The sequence below is a fragment of the Neolamprologus multifasciatus genome, chromosome 16 (assembly GCF_963576455.1).
Source record: "Neolamprologus multifasciatus chromosome 16, fNeoMul1.2, whole genome shotgun sequence".
In the NCBI taxonomy this organism is placed as follows: Eukaryota; Metazoa; Chordata; class Actinopteri; order Cichliformes; family Cichlidae; genus Neolamprologus; species Neolamprologus multifasciatus.
In genome coordinates, this window is record NC_140454.1 from 8,478,829 (window position 1) to 8,486,402 (window position 7,574).

A 7,574-nucleotide genomic window follows, 5' to 3' on the forward strand; every position below is an offset into this window, starting at 1 on the left:
TTCCTGATCAGCTCTCTCTGCACCATTTCAGCTCCTTCTTGTCTCCAGCTTTGAAGGCCCTCCTCTTCTGCTTGAGGACAGCTTTAATTTCTGGGGTAATGCAAGGTTTGTTGTTGGAGAAACACTGCATGGTCCTGGTGGGTATGATGTTATCCACACAGAAGTTAATGTAGCCTGTAAGGCAGGTCACAAGGCTGTCGATGTCTTCCCCGTGGTTGTCACAAAGCACCTCCCACACAGTAGACTCAAAACAGTCCTTAAAAGCCTCCTCGCTCTCCTCCGACCATCTCTGCACTGTGCAAGGCCAGTCCAGACAGCATACCAATTGTGGCCAGGGTAGGACCCTGGTACGCTGTGACCTTCGGCTCTGGCGCTCTCGCGCCCGACCATCTCTGCACTGTGCGGGCAATTGGTCGCTCCCTGCACACTAAAGGCTCATATACAGGAACAAGGTGCACCATGTTGTGATCAGATCTTCCTGGGGGAGGGAGAGACTGACCAGGTTGGCATCGTTATAGCTCTTCCATCTTATTAGGGAGTGATCTCACATTTCCCATGATCAAAAAAGGGAGAGATGTCTGTAACGTCTCCGATGCGACAACGCTCCCTCCAGGCACGACACCCCCCTTTTCTTCCTCCTCACCTCACTGGGGATGTCAGGTCTGTCCGCCAGTAGCACAGCTGCAGCTGCAGGGCACAGTGCTAACAGCTGATCCCTAATATAAACAAAGGAGCCATGCGCCAGGTCTCCAAACACAGGTAAAAGACAGAAAAAAATGACCAGAACTCGCACGAAATGGTAGTGCATGATAGCAGAATCTAATTACTAAGACCTAAGTTAAAGGTTAAGAGAAGTAAAGAGGAAAATAAGAAAGAAGCAGAGCTGCCGTAAGAATTCTGTCTTAAAGTACAAAAGAAATCACTGCCAAGTCTGTACTGTCTATACTGTATTTCTGAAGAGAGTCGTTTAAAAGTATTTTTCAAATGTTCAAGCTTCAGATGGAACATAATATCCTCTATCCATAGCATATGAGCTGGAGGGGAAGCTTATTACCAATTGAAAAGTATGAAGCGTCGTGCAAGTAGCGTGATGAATACTATTGCATTTCTCATTGTGTCTGCCGTGGTATGTTTACTGTAAACATACCACGGCAGACCCTATAACTGTTTCTTGCTAGATGGGAAATCTATATGGACCGGACCATACCATATTTAAATTTTTTGATAGCCTTATTGTGGTGTGAATGAGACACGGTGGGTCCAGAAATCATTAATCAGAGCCTCACCACACACCCCCATCGCCCGATTGAGGCTGGGGAGCCATCTGGCCGAACCTACTCCCCCCAGCCAGCTTCCAACATGGCGACAGGGCCGTGTCCCTTCTGTAGGCTGCCCACGCCTCCCGTGGTGGCAGCAACGCTGGTCTGGAGTCCGGCCCCGCCTCCAGCAGCGACGACAATGCTGGTCCGGAGGCCACCTGGCGAGCCGGCACGACCCTGCAGGGACGGCCGTGAGCTCCCGCTCAGGCGGCTGGGCCGGCATTTGTCACTCTGGAGCAACTCGCGCCTCGACCTCGGACCCAGGTCGAGAAGGCTCCCCTGACATGGGGACCCACCATTTTCCCACACAGTTCCTCCACCACTCCCGGTTGGAGAGGACCCTCGTGTGTCTCCTCCATCTCCAGCTGTAGCAGCTCCCCCTCCTCCAGCGGGCACGGACCCTCTCACTCCTCCACCACTCCAGAAATTGTTAATCAGAGCCATCTTTAGTCATTCATACTGCAGCTCACAAGCTGCCAGCCGCACATAACATCACACCACAACTCTCTCAACCCCTGCTTCCCCGTGGTTTTAAACACGGCGGGCGTGATAGCGGATGCTGTGCAGGTGCGTCCGCACGACACCGGCGACCAGCCTCACCACACTCTTTTATTTCTGATGGCGTAATGTCATTCTTCAATTTGGATTTATCCAAATGAGAGTGTCCATAGCCAAATTACAAAAAAAAATCTTCCACTAAGGCTGCATTACAGGCTTCAGAAGTATACAAATTTTCATAAAATGACTGAACTGAATACTAATATAATTTGGGGTGGTAAGTATGTTTCCACATTCATCCTTTATTGCTGTAACAATGAGGATTCTTTTTTATTAGTGCAAATAGCTCCCATAGGTTACCCTTCCTTCCAAGCTACTAAAATAATACCAGAAATAACAAGTGCCATGTTAAATAAGCTACTCAGGTTACGTCTTATCAGGGTTAGTATGGAAAACACCTGGCTGATTTCGAGGTAGCCAGTACTGGGCGAGTGCCCTCACCCACATCAGCATCAGAATTCTGCATTGTCCACTGGGCAAGGACTCATAGGATCAGGGATTAGGACCCTTTTTTTTAAATCAGCGAGCTGAAATCGACATCCTGTATAGGGGTTTTGTGGGCCTACCGATTGACAAGTTGAGTGAATTAAATTACTGAGACTTCCATTTCTGACCTAGAATGAACAGAGAAAGAGAGATTAGGACACAATAAAAAAAAACACAAGTACAACATATCCAAAAGGAATGTAGAAAAAGAGAGAGAGGCAGGACTACAGGAAGAAAATAGTGAACCTTTTGGCCAAGACGAAGCGAAGGGGGAAATCAATGTCCAATAAAAACTGAAAGAAAGAAGAGGGGAGGAGTTGAGAGGATGTGGTGTGGGGATCAGTTATATGACTAATTCTAGTCATAACTCTGCCAGAGCTGGAGCTCTGTGCAGGTCTGTGGAGATGGATACTCAGGATGGAGCAGAGCTCTGCTTTCCACAACTCTTCAACATCTCCCGCAAGAAACCTACAACTCCTCTGTCTCAAGTTTTTGCTCATTTATACTGTTGTGTCCTCAATGTCTCTGCTGACTGTGATTCTCAACCTGCTCATCATCATTGCAGTCTCCCACTTCAGGCAGAGTTTCATATTTTTTACCTGCTGCTGTGGCTTTACAAGTCTATACCTGATTTGTTATACCTGTTTGAATAGTTTCTTTCTGTTGACTTTTTAAAAAATTATATCTTCCTGTCTTTCTAGGCAGCTCCACACACCCACTAACATCCTGCTCCTTTCTCTGGCTGTCACTGACTTTCTCATTGGTCTTCTGTTTATGCCTGGAGAAATCCTGCGAAATACAGCGTGTTGGTTTCTTGGTCAGCTCACATGTTCACTGTATAATTATGCATCCTACATCATTGCCTCTGCCTCAGTGGGCAACATGGTGCTGATATCAGTCGACCGCTATGTGGCTATTTGTGACCCTCTGCATTACCCAACCAGAATCACAGAGAGAAGAGTGAAACTCTGCGTCTGTCTGTGTTGGCTCTGCTCTGTTTTTTACAACATACTATTTATAAAGAACGACCTGCTTTAACGAGAACGACATACTTCCTGTTATGGAGAATGTGTATTTGTCATAGACTACATTGTAGGAACCACTGATATTGTTTTAACTTTTATTGCTCCAGTTACTGTCATCGTATTTCTTTATATGAGAGTATTTGTTGTGGCTGTGTCTCAGGCCCGTGCCATGCGCTCTCATGTTACAGCTGTCACACTGCAGCTCTCAGTGACTCTAACAGCAAAGAAATCAGAGATAAAAGCAGCCAGGACACTGGGTGTTCTTGTTCTTGTGTTTTCTATTAGGTTTCTGCCCATATTACATTGTTTCACTTTTAGGAAACGAGTTGTTCAACAGCTCATCTGCATCCATTGTGATCTATCTGTATTATTTTAACTCCTGTCTAAATCCTTTGATTTACGCTATGTTCTACCCCTGGTTTAGAAAAGCTGTGAAATTAGTTGTCACTCTACAGATACTGCAGCCTGGCTCCTGTGAGGTCAGCATACTGTAGAAAAAAGAAATCTTCCCTTAATGTACCAAATGGTATACCAAATTACTTTCTCTATCAGTAATGTACTACATAAATTTTTACGACATTTAACAAGTAATATGCCATACATTACATTTCTTGAGTAATAACCCCAACACTGGTTGTCAAATAGTGCTGGTTTCAATTATAGAGGCCTAGAAAAGGGTTAACAACCCACTGGCAACCCCCTGTCACTAGCAACAAAATGTGCATTCTGATACTATTTGCCGATTGGTTGCCGGCTATCACTGGGTCAGACTGGTTGAAAACAGTGTCACAAAAACCACAACATGATTGCTTTAATCACCAAAATGTTGCTGTGGCTACTCAGAGGGAAGATTCCAGCTTTTCAAGTTTGCCTTGTTACCAGGCAGCTGCAAACCAGTCTTTAGCCCTGTGTGACTGATGACTCCTATGTGGAGTGTATCTTGAGACCTGGGGTAGAAAGAGACTGCAATGCCCCCTTTGGTACCTTTACATCACAGCTAACAGATGCTAAAAAAAAGTCTTAATATCCAGCTTTATGTGATTGAAAATTATCAGAGTGTGTGTGTGGGTGTATGTGTGTGCGGTTGAAGCAAAACTCTGAAGACACTAATTTGAGAGTCTGACTTACCAAATGTGTGATTTAATAAAATACGTTTCATAAAAGAAATAAATGGTGATTGACAGCAGAGTTTTTAAAAGTAACAGAAACTTTTAATATGAATTTGAATTATTGAGGGATTGCGTTACAATAAATGTTCACCTGAAAGGAGGGTAGAAAAGAGAGAGGCAGGACTACAGGAAGAAAATAGTGAAGCTATTGGCCAAGACGAAGGGAAGGGGGGAGGAGTTGAGAGAAAGTGTGGGGATCAGTTATATTACTAATTCTGGTCACAACACCGACCAGAGCTGCAGCTCTCTGCAGGTGTGTGAAGATGGAGACCCAGAATGAAGCAGAGCTCTGCTTTCCACAACTCTTCAACACCTCCTGCAAGAAGCCTAAAACATCTCTGTCTCAAGTTTTGCTCTTTTACGTTGTGGTGTTTTCAGTCTCTCTGCTAACTGTGGCTCTCAACCTTCTCGTCATTGTCTCAGTCTCCCACTTCAGGCAGAGATTTACTTTTTTTAAACTTCTGCTGTGGCTACTACTACTACAACTCTACTACTAATTACGACTAAATTTAAGTTAATTTATATCTTATGGGTAGACTATTATCGGACAATAATGTGCAAATCTATAGATTCTATCTTCTACCCTTTCAACTGTCTACACTTTCGGATAGGACAGCTGTAATAATTTTTGTTTGTTTAGATTGTTTTAGTATAGAAATAATGACTTGTTGATGTTTCTCTCTCTTCTTTCAGACAGCTCCACACACCCACTAACATCCTCCTCCTCTCTCTGGCTGTCTCAGACTTTCTCATTGGTCTGTTGATGATGCCGGCAAAAATCCTACGAGACACATCTTGTTGGTTTCTTGGTCAGCTTACATGTTTAGTGTTTAGTTATGTATCTACATCATTACCTCTGCCTCAGTGGGCATTATGGTGCTGATATCAGTCGACCGCTATGTGGCTATTTGTGACCCTCTGCATTACCCCACCAGAATCACAGAGAGAAGAGTGAAACTCTGCGTCTGTCTGTGTTGGCTCTGCTCTGTTTTTTACAACATACTATTTATAAAGAACGACCTGCTTCAACGAGAACGACATACTTCCCTGTTATGGAGAATGTGTATTTGTCATAGACTACATTGTAGGAACCACTGATATTGTTTTAACTTTTATTGCTCCAGTTACTGTCATCGTATTTCTGTATATGAGAGTGTTTGTGGTGGCTGTGTCTCAGGCCCGTGCCATGCGCCTCTCATGTTACAGCTGTCACACTGCAGCTCTCAGTGACTCTAACAGCAAAGAAATCAGAGATAAAAGCAGCCAGGACACTGGGTGTTCTTGTTCTTGTGTTTCTATTAGGTTTCTGCCCATATTACATTGTTTCACTTTTAGGAAACGAGTTGATCAACAGCTCATCTGCATCCATTGTGTTCTATGTGTATTATTTTAACTCCTGTCTAAATCCTTTGATTTACGCTATGTTCTACCCCTGGTTTAGAAAAGCTGTGAAATTAGTTGTCACTCTACAGATACTGCAGCCCTGGCTCCTGTGAGGTCAGCATACTGTAGAAGAAAGAGATCTTTCCAAAAAGATGTTTATGATAAAAACTGAACAACCAGTTGTTAAAACCCTTTCTGTCTCTTTAAGAGAACAAGGAGAATAAGGTGTATTGTTCACCTTCTAGGCATATTCTAAAAATTTGAAATTATTACATATCCAGGATATTTATGTTTATCCAGATCAATGACAGTTTCTGTAATCATTTTTGAAATAATTCTGTATTTTTGTCTGATTCTGCAATTAAGAGAGGGAAACAGAGGGAAGGTGCTGTATTCTCCTGTTGAGGCCACTATTAATGCCATAGAAATAAAAGGGAAGTGTTTTTTTTCTCGTTTGTTTGTTTTTTATTCAAATATAATCATTAATTGGTCACAATATTCAGAAACTGTTTCATGGTTCATGTCTTTTTTTCATTTTGTAAAAGATCATTGTTCAAAGGTGTTCTTCACCTTTGAACAGACAATGATATCATTTTGTAAATGATATCATTGTCCTGTTCAAATGTGTTCTTCACATACTGCCTGAAATATCGTCAGAAACAGAATACAACTGTGGCATCAGGAATTAGCTGCTAGCTAATTGTGTTTTCGGTCATATTTCTTACAAAAAAAAGAAACGAGTAATGGATAATTGTATCTTTTTTATGTTAAAACAGCAGAAAATAACTGTAAACACTATAGCTTTCATAGTTTTGCCTGTTTTTGTCTATTGCAACAATGTAATGGTTCAAATGTTGTGGAGGGTATGAAAGCACCAGCAACCACTTTTTGCAACACAGTACAAAACCATGACACCATGGCATATCCACCATGTTGTCAAAATGTTTCTAAAGTTGTACTGTTGTACCTCCCTCCTGACCTCTTCCATACATAAGCCCCTTTTTCCATTAGTACTTACCTCGGATTGACTAACCACTGATCGCCTCAGATTGACTGGTTTTACATTAAAATCCAGTACAACCTAACCTGCGTGGTTTATTATAATAGCAGCGCGTCCGAGCGCCCTGTGACGTAATTAATATGCAACACAAACGCTACAAAAAAGGTGGACATCGAGGCAAGAATATACCTGCTGCTCAGTGTGTGGCTTTTCTTTAGATTCAGGGACCACAGCGTTGTTTTTTGTAGTCATGTTGCCAGGTTTCACCCGACCCAGGTAAGTTACAGTAGCCCGAGCAAAATCACATTTCGCAAGATTTTACTGTGAGGTTTGCCTCCATCAAACGGTCAAACAGAGCCCTAATTCTCTGTACATGAGAAGCCCAAGAGTCACTGTAGACGACCAAGTCATCTAAATATACAGCGCAACCCGCCAACCCAGCCACAACACGATTCATAAGACGCTGAAATGTGGCTGGTGCATTCCTCAACCCAAACGGCATTACTTTCTAAGAATACAGCCCTGATGGAATAATAAATGTTGCCACTTCCTGCGCTCTCTTGGACAGGGGAACCTGCCAATAGCCTTTCAGCAGATCAAACTTGCTGACATACTTGGCTGCACCAACTTGGTC

At 43.1% G+C, this 7,574-nt stretch overlaps 2 pseudogenes; both read left to right on the plus strand.

The window, feature by feature from the left end:
- Positions 1–2,609: 2,609 nt before the first annotated feature.
- Positions 2,610–3,882, plus strand: LOC146500228 (trace amine-associated receptor 13c-like; annotated as a pseudogene).
- Positions 3,883–4,820: 938 nt separating this feature from the next.
- On the plus strand, positions 4,821–6,178 carry LOC146500229 (trace amine-associated receptor 13c-like; annotated as a pseudogene).
- The last annotated feature ends 1,396 nt before the right edge of the window (positions 6,179–7,574 follow it).